The 17,670-nt window shown below is 39.4% G+C and overlaps 1 non-coding gene across 1 annotated transcript; it reads right to left on the reverse strand.

Annotated features, from left to right (window-relative positions):
* Positions 1-399: 399 nt before the first annotated feature.
* LOC112060328 (U6atac minor spliceosomal RNA) lies at positions 400-527 on the reverse strand. Its single transcript, XR_002889648.2, has one exon. It is a non-coding gene; the product is annotated as a U6atac minor spliceosomal RNA (small nuclear RNA).
* Positions 528-17,670: the final 17,143 nt, after the last annotated feature.

A 17,670-nucleotide genomic window follows, 5' to 3' on the forward strand; every position in this document is an offset into this window, starting at 1 on the left:
AAATAAATTCCATATTGGTGTTTTCCATTCCTGCTATATTTTTTTGAACTACAAAAGCAAATTGCAAAAGAATGTAATTTTTTTTTCACTCTTTGACACTGTGGTGGGCCTGGCACAGCACTGCTCCTTTGTGGCAGGGGTGGGATGAGGTGTTGGAACCTTGCCACTCCCAAGTTCATGTGCTTGCCTCTCTGTGGGTGGCCTGATAGCTTCCATCCATGCAATCATAGAATATCAGGGTTGGAAGGAACCTCAGGAGGTCACCTAGTCCAACTCCCTGCTCAGAGCTGGACCAATCCCCAACTAAATCCCCAAATCCCTAAATGGCCCCCTCAAGGATTGAACTCACAGCACTGGGTTTAGCAGGCCAATGCTCAAATCACTGAACTATCACTCCCCAGAAAAACTTGGCTAGATGCCACGAAGTAAGTGGCAATGCCTTATCCATATGCATGTTGTAAAGGTCACTAGGACCTCTTCCATCCTTATCAAGGGGAGTGCTAACCTTCTTTCCTTTAGTACAACACCTTGGTCGGGGTATTATGCCCTAACGGCCAGAGTCCATATAAATCGCTCCCAGCGTTGAAGCAGTGGGCCCAATGGCCAGAGTCCATATAACTCCTCCCTCACAGGTGGGGTAGTGCGGCCTAGTGGCCAGAGTCTATGTAAATCACCCCAAGTGTCAGGGCAGTGAGGCCCAATGGCCAGGGTCCATATAATCACCCCTCTCAGACAGGATAGCGTGGCCTAGCAGCCAGAGTCCATATGATTCCCGTGGTGTGGGAGGGTGGTAGGGGGACCCGGGCCCGCTTTCTCCACCAGGTCCCGACCCAGGGCCCTAGTAGTGGCAAGTTCCCCTTGCCACCAGCTCGGCGGGGATCTGCCCGAAACACACCGAGCCTCTGTGAGGCTCTAATGTTGTTTTCCTCTAAAGTTCCCTTAGGTCACTTCCTACCATAACCTCCGGGTTCTCCGATTGAGGGGGCTCCTCTGGTGACGTACTCCGTCTGTGCATCAGGGTGCATCCCGGCTTGACTGGCCTCCGGATCCTGGAGCGCAGGCTGTCCCTCCTCAGGAGCTGGTGGTGTGCCTCCTCCCCCATGGCGGTCAGCCCCAACTGAGCAGCTCTGCAGGCTTTTATACCTGTTCTCCAGTTGGAGCATGCCCAGCAGAGCCTCAGAGGCGTGGCTTCCTCTGCTAGGAAGGAAGGGTTAACCCCTGCAGTACCAGTGCGGGGCCACTCTGCCCCGTCACAGACACATTCACTGTATTTTTTTAAAAATGAATTGAACACATTTTTTAAACTCATAGGATGTCTGTGGTAGAGCAGGCACATGAACTCAGGTATTCCTGAGTATTAGGTTAGTGCTGCAAGTACAAACTATCTGTCTCCTTAATGCACACTTTATAAATTGCTATTCATGGCTTCAAGCATTAGTTTTTCACATTGAAATGTTTCTTCTCATAATCTTGCATTCTTTGCTCATGCAAGTCGTACAGAAGTCAGTACAAGTTTTGCTTCATTAAGGAATACATACCCATGCCAAAAAATACCAGATTTAATTTCCATTGATTTCAGCCTTTTATTTGTCTAAAGAACAGAACAGCAGGAAAGTGTCCAAGACAGTCTCAGTCCTCTTTTGGAGGAACCATCTCAAGGGGAGAAACAGCAATTCAGTCTTTAAACCATTTAATCTTTGACTGTTAACTGTGGTGCTTTTTTTTATATTGTTTAACTTAGAAAGTGAACTGAAACCACCAACCTTCTGCATAGGGCACTGAGCACCCATGAAGCTAATAACTCACTCACTACTGTCCTCAGAAAGATACAGTACTGTGACATGGAGATGCAGACCTCTGAGATTAATTCCCTACAACTATCCAGCCCCATGAAAATGAAAGTTTGCTTTAAAAAAAATTGCCCCATAAGTAAATTACACATATTTTGTACAGAAACCAGCCTCTGTCTGTGTCTACACATACACACACACATTTCAATTTAAGGTGAGGGAAAAAAGAAACTATGGGGAGGGAGGAGAAATCTAAGAAAAAAATACAAGTGTTTGGGGAAGTAACAGGCTGGTATATTCTGAGTGACAACATGCACAGCAGCACTGAACTGCCAGTCAGAGTCGGGAGAGGTTGAGTGGCTGAGTGAGAGTGGAGGAAGAGAACTGCTTATATATAACTGAGATGACAGTCAAAGGGGAACAGCCTGGGCCTAGTTGATATACGCTACAATGGTAATGCCTTGGTAAAATGGGTTGAACCAGAGAGAAGTGCCCTGCTTAGAATGCTTATGGTTGAACCTGAGTGTGAAAGTGTAGTGTTTTACATATCATATTAAAAAGATTACATATATTACATTAAAAAGATCCCAATATTTGCTTTCATTTACAGTAAAACTACAGCCCATAATGCAATGACAATTGGACAGAAAACAAATGAGAATGGTGCTGCTGTTTCTAAACTGGGCTGATTTGTTTTGATAGAAAACTGTTTACCCTGGTTGGATAATCTTCTTTATGGTCATGTTTGAACTAAAGCCACTAATTTGAAGTGACATAACATTAAGGTCTAATTCAAGCCGGTGCCATTAAAGAGCAGAGCTGGACGATCTGAAAAAAAGATTGTTTGACAGAGGTTTACTGATGAGTGACCCTACCTCAGCTCATTTAGGAGAGAAATTGATCTAGTTTAAAAATAAATTGACTTTCATAGCTCTGTATGATACAAACCAAAGAGACTTTGTGGTAAATGTGTATTCTGCTGGTGCGCCAGTTTAATCATGCAACTAACTAGCATTGTAAATAATATTTGTTTTGTTTATCCTCTTGGATCTGTGCAGTTTCAGCCTTTAACAATATATGCACTTCAATGTAAGCCGCTGTGATCCTCAAGCTCCCTGCCAGCTCCTCTGGACACCAAAGAATCCCTGCATTTTTTCTGGAGACTTATCCCTTAAATCTATTATTTGTAAATAGTAATTTCCTATCTACTGCCTTGGGCTAATTAAGCATTTAAAGCAGTAAACATGTTCCCCAAACAGTCGACTTCTTTAGGCCCAGGCAATCTTGATTGTGGCATTTCCTAACTTTTGAGTACTTGACTTTGCAACCTTAATAATGTTTTTTTAACATAGTTTTTGTATGTTTATATAATATATACATTGCTGTTCAAGGGCTGCACTTCTGTAATTCATCAATTTAAATCAGTATCTGTACAATCAGAAGGACTAGTCTACACCATTGATTTAACATTTCATCTCTTTTAGCAGCAAACTGCAGCAGAATTTCTTCTTGTGGCCTTCCAGGGTGGCACAGATCAGAGCACCAAAAGAAGTTATTAATGGGGGATGGGGTGAGAGCAGATGAACCAACTCCCAAACACAGCTAGGCTTCCCAGAACTGGAGGCAAGGGGGATAATGAACACTGCCAAATGTCTATGCTCACTCTGGCACATAAGAACATTAGTGCCACCACATGGATTGCTGATGAACAGCAGCATGGTTTGAGTTCTGCAGCAAGATGCAATATGGTTCTTGCAAGAAAATACTCATTTTATTGGTATCAATCCTCACCTTCTTAGTGAGAACTAGGCAGAACTGTGCCATTAATTCTAAATGTAATAGTTGAAGGATTAACAGTGGTCTGGAACTGTGGCATGGTAGGAAGTGGTTGGTTGAGACCCAAAGCAACAGATGGGCTCAGACCTAAGTCCTATTTCCAAACATCCTTTGAAAAAGTTTGAAGATCTCAAATCCAAACCACAGATCTCAGCTTTGTAGCTGTCTCTCTCCAAAGCTACATTAGTGTAAATGTCTAACCACATAAGCCATAACCCAGGCCTATATAAGCCCTTTTTACCCAGAACACTTGTTTTGCTCTTCTTCCGGTGCACAATCTTTAGACCATTCTCCCCAATTGATGTCATTACAACAGAGAATTTATTGAAATACAGCCTAGAAAAATTAAATCAAATGAAACCTTAGTTTCAGAAAGATATGTAAAACTGTAAGTCAGCTCTGATTAAACAGCAGTATGACATGCAATTTATAAAAGATTTATTCACACACTAATATGAAACCGTGTGATCTACAGTTTTGCTAACTCATCATTTGTCAGGACTTTGTGAATTAAAGCTCTGACATGGGACTCCAGTACTGTGTTTCCTATCCATATCTTGACCGATTGAAAAAGGAATGAATTATCCCTCCTTGCAGCTGGCATCGGACTCAAGACTGATAAGGCCCCCAATCTTTGGATAAAGATCTATATTCAGATGTATTCCTGTCAGAATAAAAGTAACTGTACTGTCTGCCCCTGGAATACATATCCACTTTGCATTCCATATTTATAGCTCCCTTTTAACTTTTCAAAGCTGTTGAAGTCTACCTTAGAGGTCAGACTCCCTTGTCATACACAGAAGAAATTTTGGTATTTTTCTTTGAGAAATAAGGCATTGGCTAAGGAAATTAGGTCAGCATTCAAAAAAGTGTATTCTATTCCATGGAGATACTAAAATAACACCCCCCGTGCCCAAAGGAATGACCATATTATTCAGTCATATTTTACTGAAAGGATATCACTATATGTGTGCCGTGTAAGTGCTATGTGCTTGTATTAGAGAAAGAGAATACAGATAGGAAAGAAGGCCCAGAAGATGAATGAGAGTGAACCACAGACCTTGCACATGCAATTGCATGTAAATGTGTATCTACATGGAGAAACATACAAGGTTTTCTGGAGGTTAGAGAGCTCATAAAGTGCAAAAGTTATAAAACACAGAACACAGAAATACCGCAAACAGAGGCAATAAGGAACAAATCTATGCACAAGAAACACACAGATCACCATAACTACCTTTACAGATCCAGTAACTATCCCAAACACACCAAGAAGTCTGTTATCTACAGCCAGGCATTCAGATACTACAGAATATGCTACAAGGAGAAAGTCCAGGATATATACCTTAACACACTCATAACCACCAAACAAGAACATTCCACCAGAGAATTAGATTACATTGTGGAATGAGCCACCTAAATACCCCATGAGAACTGGCTTCAAAACACAAATAAAACCCCTTCCAACCACACACCCCTAGTTGTACCTACCATCCCACACCGGAACCCATCCAGGGTATCATCAAACAACTACAACCCATACAGGACCCCATCCTGAAAGAAATCTTTCCTGATCTCCCTCTTCTGGCCTTTGAACAACCCCTCAACCTCTCCAAGCTCATTGTCAGAAGCAAAATCCCCAAAGACCAAGACACCAACTCACACCAGCCCCAGACCCTGCCAGAATAACAAATGCAAAACCTGTAGACATATCTCCATGGCCACAATGACTAACACCCCCATCACACACACAACACACCTTTCAAGATTCCTGGGTCCTACACACAATATATTCATTCAGTGCACTAAATGCCCCAGTAACAAGTATGTGGGTGAAATCAGACAATCATCATGCTCTTAAATGAACTCACACAGGAAAATGATAAAAGACAAAGACACTATATCACCTGTGGGTGAACACTTTTGACAGAGTGATCACTCTATATCTGACCTATCAGTTCTCATCCTCCAAGGAAACCTGCACAATGCTTTCTAAAGAGGAGTCTGGGAGCTTAAATTCATATCTTTGCTAGACACTAAAAATCATGTTTTTAAAAAGACACTGAATATATGGCTTATTACAACAATCTGTAACCCACTAATCCCCCACCCCCTTTTGTCCTAACTAGAGGGGTGTTAATGGGCCACTTCACCTTGAATGGTCCCTTAGAATATGTGCTAACTGCTTATGATAAATCATATGTTGAATCTTGTAGTTATCGGAGACACCGAGTACCTTTTCCAGACCTGAAGAAGAGCTCTGTGTAGCTCAAAAGCTTGTCTCTCTCACCATCAGAAGTTGGTCCAGTAAAAAGATATTGCCTTGTCCAACTTGTGTCAAGATTACTCATTTATTATACTTTACATAGAGTAATATTATGCATTCAACAAGATATCATTTCCCACATCTCTGTTTCACCAGGTAGCATATGTTTTATCTCAACCACAGCTCTGAAGGTCTTCCACAAAATTCTAAGAGTTTATAATAGAATTCCATAACTGTGCTGGCATTCATTTCTGCTGCCTTCATTTCATCTAGATAGTATTACTTAGAACCTTAGAACACAGAGCCATAAAAGATCACTTTGGTTATACAGATTTATATTTGAACACACATGTTTAACACCTGCAATATATTTTCTCGAATAAAAATTTACTTAAAGTCTCTTGTCAAAATGTACAAAAATGTATAATGTGTGTAATGTAAGTGAATAGGCTTTAGTGTTAGAGTACCAAAAACAAGAGAGAGAAAACTAATTTGTTGGCATTAGCTTTGAAAAGTGCATCTCTAAGTAGCGATTTAAATAATTACACTAAGAGACTGTTTTGGAAAAAAATGTTTTGGATGGGGAAATCAGTGATATTTGATATAGCAATTGAAAAGACAGAATTTAGCAGCAGCAGAATCAGTGTGCATTTATGCTATTGTTGGTGGCTTTGGGTGGAGTAGAAGAGTCAGTTAGATGTTCAGAGAAAACAGTGGCAGTGTTTTCTTATTATACATGGTGGGGTTGCTGCCTCCAGAAAAAAACACAATTCTTTACAATTATACCAGTATAATTCCAGGTGGAATGTTTTCCCTTTTATTTATGCACTGTTACCAGAAGACCAAGCTGAAGACCAGTTTATGGCCAAAGAACCACATTCCTGAGATCATCAGTACCACCTTGGATTTTATCACCTCTTGTCCTAAATCCAATACTCATATTATCACTTTAGGTTTCCTCAATTATAAACAAAACTCCTGTGCAGCAGGTAGCTATGATTTTACCATCTGTGTAGTCCTTGAGCAAGACAGGGAGGTGGTGGGAGGAACAGCACCACCACCAAGTGCTGAATGGCCCAGAAGTAGTGCATCTGGATATCATGACACATTAAGACCCAGCTACCTCTTAATAGCCAGCCAGCTGCTGTTAAACTGTATAGCAGAGTTCCTGCTTCAGATTCATTAAGTTGTTGGAGGAGCCGCTACCAAGAGTTCTCTCCATGGCTAGCTGAGAAGCATCATACTACTTCTGGTCTCTGCAGGCATAATTCCTCCAGACCTGGAGGCTTTTGCCTTGCACCTCCCCACCAGCACAGCTCTGACTATGCAAGGATGAATTTGGATTTTTCAAGGATGGATTATTTCATACTGTTCATTCACACAGTGGCGTCTGGTACTCCCTTTTCACTGGCTAAATAGCAGCTCTGCTGCTGCTAAAAACAAACAAGCAAGAATGCAGGCTGGTAGGGTTTAAACCTTACAAATTCAAGACAAGGTGCAATTCAAGCACATGTATTCTTAGACAATTCCTGTTTCTTCCTAACCCTGCTCAGCTGGGAAACAGACTGAGACTAGTCTATTTAAAATGTGTATTTCTTTCACCAAAGAGAAAGGAATGATTCATTTTCTTATATACATGACTATTACTCCCCCCCCCAAACAAACAAAAATTTCCCAATTTTTCACACTTGCTATTTGTTCACTCAAACTCTGCCCCAGTAGAAGACAAACAACAGAAAGGCTGTTTCCACTGATTCCCCCCCCGCCCCCCCGCCCGAGTGACTGTTCTTAAGAAAGCTTAAGAAACAATTGGCCTACAAATAACATGCACAAGGTACATTTGGGGAAGAGGAATTTGCCTTTTCCTTTCTGTGACCTGGTTTACACTGGAGTATAGATATTATTAACACTATGTTATTTCATTACATGGTATTTTATTTCACACTGCAATCACTAAAGAGAAAATATAGACATAAACCTCTTTGATAGGAAATCAAATTTGTATAAAAACCAATTCAGTGTGAGAACATATATGGAAATTTAAAGCTATTTAGTGTATTTTAAGTACAGATCTTATGAAAGGCAACGGTCAACTTAATTAAGAGGAAGTTCTGTTTCTGGGAGACCATAACCAGAATGTGCTATTAAAATGACCAGGTCATTTAGCTATCAAATATGTTAACAAATGAATTATTAATAATTAAGTAACAGATAATGAACAAATCTGTTTTATATCTATTATAATATATTAAAAAGACCGAGTGACTGTATATGTTGATTAAACTGTTTGTCAAAAATGTTCAGTGAAGTTTTGGGGCTTTTTTTTACCAACTACAGTCACAAGGAAATGAATATTCACAGAAGCTGGTTAACAGTTTGATTAGATAAGGTGATTCCTATGCATAAGTCAAATAAATATAAATAAAGATAATATATAGCTTGGTTCAACATTACCGCAGTGAAAGAGCTGTGAAAATCGTTGTGTCAGAACCCACTGGAGAACAAATGTCCAAAGTGACCGATAATACTTGATGCACTGCATAATGGCAATGTTTACAGAGTGTGAATACTAGGAAACTTCAAAATGGAATTTGTAAAGAGGAGACACTGTATTGTCAGATGGAAAATAAAGTCAGGCAGAGTTGGCCAAGGAGGTTACTCTACCCTGAACAGAGGGATCAACAGAAGCTTTGTAAAGACTGCAAAGCTGTGAATGTCAAAAGAAAGCTGAGGAAAAGGCCAAGAGAAGGTGTTCATAAGTTAAACAGCTGAAATTCCAAAACAGAATCGGGATGTTCCAAGACATTACCACCTTAAGACTTATGAACTTTGAAGTCCGTAAACACAACCCATATAAATTAGGAATAGTTAAAAATGTAAAACAAGAAAGGTGATGTCCTGGTCTATCATCAGTTATGAAAAAGGGACAAAAGAAGCACAACTTGAAATTTGATTGCAACACCTTACAAAATGAGGATTCTAATCTGATTTGTCCACGTCAATTTTCTGAAAAAAGACAACCAGTCAATAAACTGCCCATCAAAACAGAACAAAAAGTTGGCAGTTTCAGCAACTCCTGTCCTGATTTTTTTGGTTTCTGGAAAATCATGAGAGGATCCAAACACACATGCAGCCAATTTTCCTAACTTATAAGCATAAATACCAAGAAGACAGTTCTCAGCACAATGGTCCATGATAACACAAATAAATAAATAAATACCTTAAAAAAACAAAACCTTTATTCTTATAATAAAATTCTTGTCTATCTAGTTATTCTTCAAAAATATTTTTGTACTGAACCAATCTCTATATGTCAAATACCATTCAAAAGTTCATCATCTGTAGATGTCTTTCCCCTCCCCTCAGTTGGTCTAATGGTGACCAACTACCGTGATGAAAAACTCATAGATCCCAAAGGAATGGCAACAGATGAGCCTACAACAAATATAAACTGATAATTAACTCTTTCCCAGTTCACAAAATTACCCAGGCCAGTGAACCATTCCAGTGTTCAAAACCTTAATTTTCTTTTCTACACTGAATGTGTCTCTTGGCAATCCTGTTGGAGTGCAATACAAATGAGGGATGTGATTAACTAATGCCTCAAAGAACATCACAATTTTCAGAAATAGCTATTCTGGGGAAACTGGCTAAATCATTATTTAAGGTCTCACTTAATCTCCTAATCACTTATTCCAATAGCAGGGATGCCTAGACAAATCTCCAATGGCACGCTCTTCTCATCTAAAACCAAGATCTGTCAGCCAACTGGAGGAGAGCCAAACTGAATGTGATACAATTGTAAGATATCCTCTTCAAAATTAGAGAATCCAAACACTACCCTAAAGTTTGAAGTTTATTCAGATATGGAGGTCTGATTCAGGCCTATATTTTTTTTAGATTACAGTTCACAATTAACATATCCACCTTAATTTTGAAAATACCGAATAAGTGATAAGTAGACTTTTTTGACAGTGAACTAATATTAAAACAGAACATGTCTAAAAATTGGACTGCAGAAACCTACAAATGTACCATATGGTGATATACGGCAAATCTATGCATGGAAAAGGAATAAATGAAATATATTTATCCAGTATTACACCAAGAGAAGTGAGCTGATTGTTACAGAAAATAGAAAGAAACATCACTGCTCTATTCATTGTGACCTTTGAAGCAAGGTATTTGGCCTTTAATCTTCAAGATTATGTGGTGAAAGGTAATTAAGGGAAAAAACAGAAGGAGTCACAGTAAACATGACAGATATTGAAGAAGACGTAAACAAACATTTGAGCATGAAGTTTGAGATGTAAGGCTTAACATTTAAAGAAATATCAATAATATCAGAAGTAAAAGGATTGTCGATGTATCCTCTAAATTGCATCACAGTAATATCAGAAAACTACAGTCTAATAGAAAGCTTTTAAAATCATCATAGTAGTTTGGAAAGTATGCATTTATCAATAAAGAGACTCAGTAGAAAAACAATCTACTGCTCTTGAGATGTGTGATCAAGTAAGTATTGTCAATAAGGTCAAAATTTATTGTTGGAGTAATTAGTATTTAGTTTCAAACTATCAATTTTCTAAATTAAGACGATTGATAGCCTTCCTGGGTGAATCCCATTGAAGAAGAACTGGGTTAACTGATGAAAGAAATTGTCAACACTTATTCAGGGAAGGGCTCCGGGATTTGCACTGGGCGCCTGCTGACTAGCAGGTAGAATGTAAGGTGCTGGTGTTGTTCGATAAAAAACACTATATGGCCGGAGAACTGCCTATCTGAGAGACAGCAGGTAAAATCCTGGCCCTATTGAAGTCTATGGAAGTTTTGTTATTGACTTTCATGGTGCCAGGATTTCACCAGCATCTCTCCATCAGGAGGATCCCTTGGTTTTGGAATTCAGTTGCCCCCGTTCTTTCTGAAACAACTCAGATTTGTTGACCTTGAGGTTATGCTGCAAGACTCATCCTTTTACTCAGGCTTTTGGAGGCGCGGGCCACAGGGACATGCTGACCGCCACTTCCTGCAACTCCCGTTGGCCGGGAATGGCAAAACCGCGGCCACTGGGAGCTGCAGGCGGTCGCACAAATGTAAACAAACTGTCTGGTGGCCTGCCAGCAGATTACCCTGACGGGCCGCGTGTGGCCTGTGGGCCACAGGTTGCCCATCACTAAGCTAAAGGTTAGAATAGGCACTTTTCCCTTAGTGTTACATATCTAAATAAAACAATAATATACATAGTAGCCCCGGGTAGCATAGAAAAATGCCAAACAGTGATCTCATACCTCTGTGAGTCAATGAAAAGTGTTGGCAGAGAACAGCTGAATGAAGTTTCACCCATTGTATACAGGTGCTCACCAGCAAGAGAAGCCAATATAGAATAACAAAAGGAAATAGAGAAAGTGTGATAGACAGTTACACCAGCATAACGGAGATCAGAATCTGACCATGCGTCTTCTGTTCATTATCACTCTCGGCAGAGGAGAAGCTGGCAAAATGCCTTTGTGAAATCTGCAAAACAAATACAGGTGCAGGTTTTAATAAATAAATGCAAATAAAATATTGATAGGAACCAAATGATTCCCTGATGCGGAGAGTGACAACTTCTGGGTGATCATTTGTAAAGTGGATACTTCCACCATTTTCTACTCTCCTATTCAGTGTGGTAATGCAGACTGTAGAGTGTGTTTATTATCTGATTTAGTATATTCATTTAAAAAAGGTAAACAAATATTATACACACACAGAGCATATAAAAGAAGAGCAATGAGAAGAAAAAGAATTAATTACTGTGCTGCAGACTCTCTTTTCCTTAACAGACTGCCACCCTTCCTGCCAACCATAAGTCAATCAACTGTCAAGTGTCATCTTCAGGAGTAGGATGTGCAGCAGCACGATTTCGAGGAATCACCAAGAGATGTTTCACTGAAAGAAAGAGAGTTGTCCACGTCCATTTGAATTATGCAACAGTAATTCTCATTAAGAGACTGAGTACTTAGGCCAGACCTCTGCTCCCCGACTTTCAGATTCCATTTAACTGAGGTGTAGGTTGTTGAATGATTACCCACAGGTCAGCATCAGGGAATAATTTGGCTACTAAAAGAATACAGGTGGTACAACCTGCTGCATGTTATTTAATCCTTCTTAGCTCTGCAACATCTCTTAGTCTTAGAATATTCATTTAGGAGGAGGGAGGGGAGGAATAAAAAGACAGGTGAGGATAAAAAGAGACTGGAAGGGATAATAGGTCATTAAAGTTTGTGGGGTTTTTTTAATGGCCTGTTAGAGAAAAATGAATTTATGTATAAGAAAGATTGTCTAGTTCAGAATATGATTCAGTCAAAGTATATTTGCCCACTATATTATGTCCCTACTGATGAGTTGTTTAGCCCTTCAGCTCTATAAAAAATCCTACAACCCTTTGGATTAACAAAAGTTGAGAACCTTTATCCAGCCTCTTCCTCTAGATCACAGCCCTCTGGCAGGTGGTGTCTAGCAGACTTCTCTCCTCTATTGAGAGAGCCTTAGGGAGGCTCACATGCTTCCTTTTCTCTAAGGGCCAGCCCTGGAACATCCTCCCACGCTCTGGACTGTTTCCTATGATCTGCTACAGTCCCTTAATTGTTCTCTGAGGGTGTAGATCTTTCTGGCTTTCTAGATAAAACACTACTCCTTCTTTGGGATACTTTAACAAGGCCTCTGGCTGACATTTTAGATCTTTTCCAGGTAGTTCCAAATCTTCTCCTGGGCACCTTGACTGGAAAGGTTCTGTTTTCTTCAGATCTCTCCCTAAAACTGAGCAAAAATATGTGATTGTATACAACTCCCTTTCCCAACACACTTTGCTGTGGCCCCTATAGCTACCAATAACACATGGTGCTAAGATTCCCAGAATGCCTATATTCCAGGTTTTTGCCCAAAACAGGACAAAGCTAGACTTGGAACCCAAGATGCCAACATGTCCTGTGTCACACTCACTTCTACAACTTCCCTTCATTAAATACAGCATTTATTACAAGAAAAAACTGTGTGAAACACAATCGAAGAGGCAAGATAAAATAAATTCACTTTAACATGATGGTCAGAGCTGGTCCAATTATTCACTGCAAATAAATTATTTTCCAGATTTAGCCCTTTTAGTTATTCATAAATTATCTCTGAGAAAATGGGAAATGTTCAGGTTTTGAATTTTGATGAATTTAGGTTTTGTTCATGATTGTTCAATGCATGGCTAGTGTGAGAAACAATTTTAGCCCACGGATCCTTTCCAAACTGGCCTCTACAGGCATTTGCGCTGCATGCACAACTGCTCACCTATCATATGATATTGCTTATGATCCCTGATTGAATGACCTAGCAAGGATTGTAATGGGAAGAAACCCTTTTTTGGTTTGTAAGTCACATATGAATATTTATATTTGTTTGATTTACCTATTATGCTACTAATTAAACAAAAAGAGCTTTAAACAATAGCCACTTTCAGAGTGAATATTTTTGTTTAGTATCTGCTAGTAGTTTTGTTGTGCTCGCATCATCAGTGCTTTTGTTTTACACAAACATCATTACTGTCACCCAAATGTTTCTGAATAAAAAGCTTTGAGGATACAAGTATAATTAATTGGTAGGCCTTACTCTCAAGAATTCTTGTGAACACTTTTTACGTACAAATACCCAGTCCTAGGTGTGACCAAAACAAAAAGGAAGAAAGGAAGGAAGAAAGAAAACCCCAAAACATACTGGACAGAAAGCATCACTGCTTGAATACTGCCAGAGATTTCACCATGTGACAGAAGTAGCTTGGCAGATGACATGGACCAGCCCCACAGAAAAACAGTGCTCCGCACACCACGGTTTTAGAAGGACTAGAACCAACAGTTCATGAAATCTCTTTAGAAAAACACATTTCCCGCTACTTCTCCCAACACACTGTACACATAAGAACAGTAAGGTAAAAAGTGCTTTTATATTGATTGTTTTTTCCCCTCTTTATATTTGACAGCTGGAGTATTAAAAGAGAATTCTGAGTAAATTATAGCAATAACAAAATTACACAGGGCAGCTGTTTCAGCTTTTTCCACAGAGCAACGCTCTTTAGAAAAGCTAATGAATCTAATGGAATCTATCAGACACTGCCAAAGCAGCAATAAGTGATTTAAAATGTAGGGGAAGGTCTCTTATAAACAACCTCACCAAGCACTAAATGGAGTAACACCTAACTCTAGGGGGTTCCTGCTTTTAACAAAAAAAAAAAAAAAAAAAAAATCAAATAGACCTCTGTTCATTTATTACAATGGTGCCCACAAGCTTGTCTACAGTACAGATCCTGTCAGAATTTCTACTATATTCCTTATTTTTTAAAGTGTTTATAACTTATCTTATTACTAAAATTGCTCGTGGCTACAGCCTGGCATTCAGTTGCTGCTTGGATGACCCCCATCTCCCCCATCGCCTCCAAATTTTGAGGTGATTTTGTCAGTTTTTTTTAAGAGTGAAAGGAGAAGTTTGTTCATCTGCAGCATTCATTTGGGCTCTTCAGTTTTGCTTTGCAATGCAGCATGTAAAAGCTGACATGAAAGTACCACACATTAAATCATTCAAATATGACAAACTGGTTTTGTTAGTTGTGGAAGGGACTGGGGTAGGAGAGGAAATGATGTATACAAGTTAGTACTTTTATCCAGGCTGTTTTGAGCCTGCAATCTGAGAATGATCCTGTGGGATGCTCTGGATTCCCCAAGAGAAGCTGAACACTTGCATTTGCAAGCTTCTGCTTGTGAAACTGAAAGTGTAGAGTCTTTGGTGGTTGAAAGGCCGCCTGTGTGGGGAGGGGGGGTTTGGAGGGAGAAGGTTTGCAGTGTTAAAAGGACCACACTCCCTGCTTTCCCGGGGATGCACTGGCATCAGTGCACTCTCAGCCTTGCCCAGTTGTGGCTCAAAGAGGAGTGAGGCCACAGAAACTGATTCACAACATCACCCATGCAGCCTCTACTGATAAGACTCAATGCACTTTCAAGTTGCCCTCACTCAGTAGAACCTCTAAACAAAACACCACCCGCCTTCCCCCATAGGTGGAATCCTTGCTCCTCATTGGCTCAAAATAGTTGTACTCCTTGCCACAGTGTTTTGAATGAAGACTCTTGGGCTCGATTCTCTTCAGCCAAAGTGCAGATGGGGATGATGCAGCTCCCTTATCTGGCTAGGAATGTATCTAGCCTAAGACACTTGTGTGATGTCCTGCAGAGAACTTATGGCAATATAGGAGTGGCAGTTGCAGAGCTAGGGAAAGCTCATTTCCTCCTGGAGTCAACTAGCCTGGGAGATGGGTAGGCCACCTCTACCATATTTATGCTGCCACATGATTCCCAACACAGTGGGAACTCCCAATAGTTATCTCAAGCTACTTTATTTACACTTAGAGGACTTCAAAATCCAGCCCTCTTAACTTCAATGGGAAGTGAGCATTTAGCACTTCACAAGTAATAGGTGTTTCCCCTCTCTTCCTTAATTATATTTCCTCATGCTACTAATGTTGGGGTGCCCTTCTCCTATAGGTTAGTATATTAATGATCTCATCTTATTATCATATAGGTCAATTTGTTGCCATAACACTCTTGTGGTCAGACATCTGCAGATGTTCCTATCCTAAAATATCCAAAAGTTGGTGTTAGTTCATATTCCTATATTTGCCTGGTGTCGTTATGTACAAACTTCCCCCTTAAACACTTTATTCCTAGTTGCCCAAAATGTAGGGTTGACAGCTGGGCCATTTATCCGTGCCAAAGTTCATAGGCTTTAAGCCTTATGCTAACGGCTGAAGCCAATATCTTACAAGTTACAGGCCTTGTGTCATCAGTCTAGCTCCTTGGATTACAAGTATTAGCACTAATTGGACAACATTTGTGTGGTTTAATGTAAATTGCTTCAATTCAAAGATAACTACCCAGATGCAAAATGTGTGTTTTCGCAGTGTCCTTATATGCAGAAAAAGATTTTGATCAAAAACACCAGTGATGGGTTTTCACAAAAGCATTTTCAGTCATTTTTTTCAATATTTAAAAGAACTGAATTAAAATAAAATTGTTATTGCCTTCAAATTAAAAGATATAAAAATATCAATAGTCCAATGTATATGTAGTTCAAAAGTAACCTCTCTAGTTACAATATTGATTTTTAAAAAGGCAGCTGTGTTGTCTCATAGCCTTTTTATCATATTGGCAAGATCCTTTATAATTAATAATAAAAATGCCAAAATATACTTCAAGTTGTGGCTCTGAGAAGTACATGTACAACATAATCCTACTTGCCATATAAATAAAGCAAAATTATGTACAAATATTTTAGTCATTAAATTTGTAAGCAAGATTTAGACCTTTGATTAATATCTAAACAACTATACCCCACAACATACTAATCAGATGCCAATTACTTGCTAAAGTATTAACATTTATAATGTTAATTGAAACAACTTGCTATAATGATTTATTAATCCTTGTTTTCAAACTCCTTAATTATCTCAGCTATGGAAAGACCACATTCATGATTCAAGTGGCTCCATTAAATTAACCTCTTGAATGGTGATGCTGAGATAATACACACTCAAGAACTGGGCAGTTCAAATACGTATGTATTTAGGAAACTAATCTGATGAGACACAGCATCTCATTTTTATCATTTCCTTGGAAGGTTGGAAGGAGTATACACCATACATAGTGTATATTTACCTATTATATCCACATACAATATATTTCAAATAATCATCTTTTGGGAAAATGCTCTCATTTGTCAAGATAGGACAATATATTTACATTATATCACTCAATGTAAGGGTATTGTGAGCATGTGGCATTCTCAGCCTTGCCACAAAACAGTTAACATACATTGTAAAAAGTAAAACTCACCCAACTTTATGGGATATGGTTAGCACAAAACCAATTATTTAAATAAACCTTTGCATTCCCTGAACCTGAAGCTGACTGTCTCCCAGCATGGGTTAGAGAAGGCTGACAGCTGTCTTACCTGTTCCAGCTAGCAACAGCTGGTCCCCAGGGGGGATAATACAGTAGGCATGGGTAAGTGAAAGATACAGGAACCCTGGTCGCATCCTGTTTCCCCACAGTTGTGCCCCTCTATGCCAGTGGAAGCTGTTGGATGCTGAGTATTTTTGAGAATCTGACCTCTTGATTTAGGTGCCTAAATGAGAGCTGTTGGGCATTGAGCTCTTTTGAAAATCTGTCCCTAATCAGTGAAAAACAGACCTTTATCTGTACAGTAGCTACAATAAGTATCAAAATCCTCTTTTTAGTTATGAGTAAATTAAACACAAAGAATTCAGAGGCTTCTTCAATTTCACTGGCTGAATGGACTATTTTTTGAACGATCTGGACTCCTGTTTTCCTGCCTTATTCAGTAGGCAAGACTCTTCAAAAGAATGACAAAGCAATAAGAAAAGACTTTGCCTTCCTCCCCACCACACCTTTTTTTGGGGCATACTTAGTAAGAAACAACAAGCAAGGTAAAAGTCTCATGATTCAGTTCTACTTAGAACAGTGAACAGGAAAAAAAAGGTATTTAATTAGTCATAAGAACAAAAGAAGGTCCATATTGGGTCTAACAAATGGTCCATCAAGTCCAGCATCCTGTCCTCTGATAGTGGCCACTGCTAGATGTTTCAGAAGGAATGAACAGGACAAGGCAATTATTGAGTGGCATTATGATACCTTGTTTTAATATCTATCAATTTCCTAATGGTTCCTAACATTCTGTTAGCTTTTTTGA

This window comes from Chrysemys picta, chromosome 14 (assembly GCF_011386835.1).
Source record: "Chrysemys picta bellii isolate R12L10 chromosome 14, ASM1138683v2, whole genome shotgun sequence".
Taxonomy (NCBI): domain Eukaryota; kingdom Metazoa; phylum Chordata; order Testudines; family Emydidae; genus Chrysemys; species Chrysemys picta.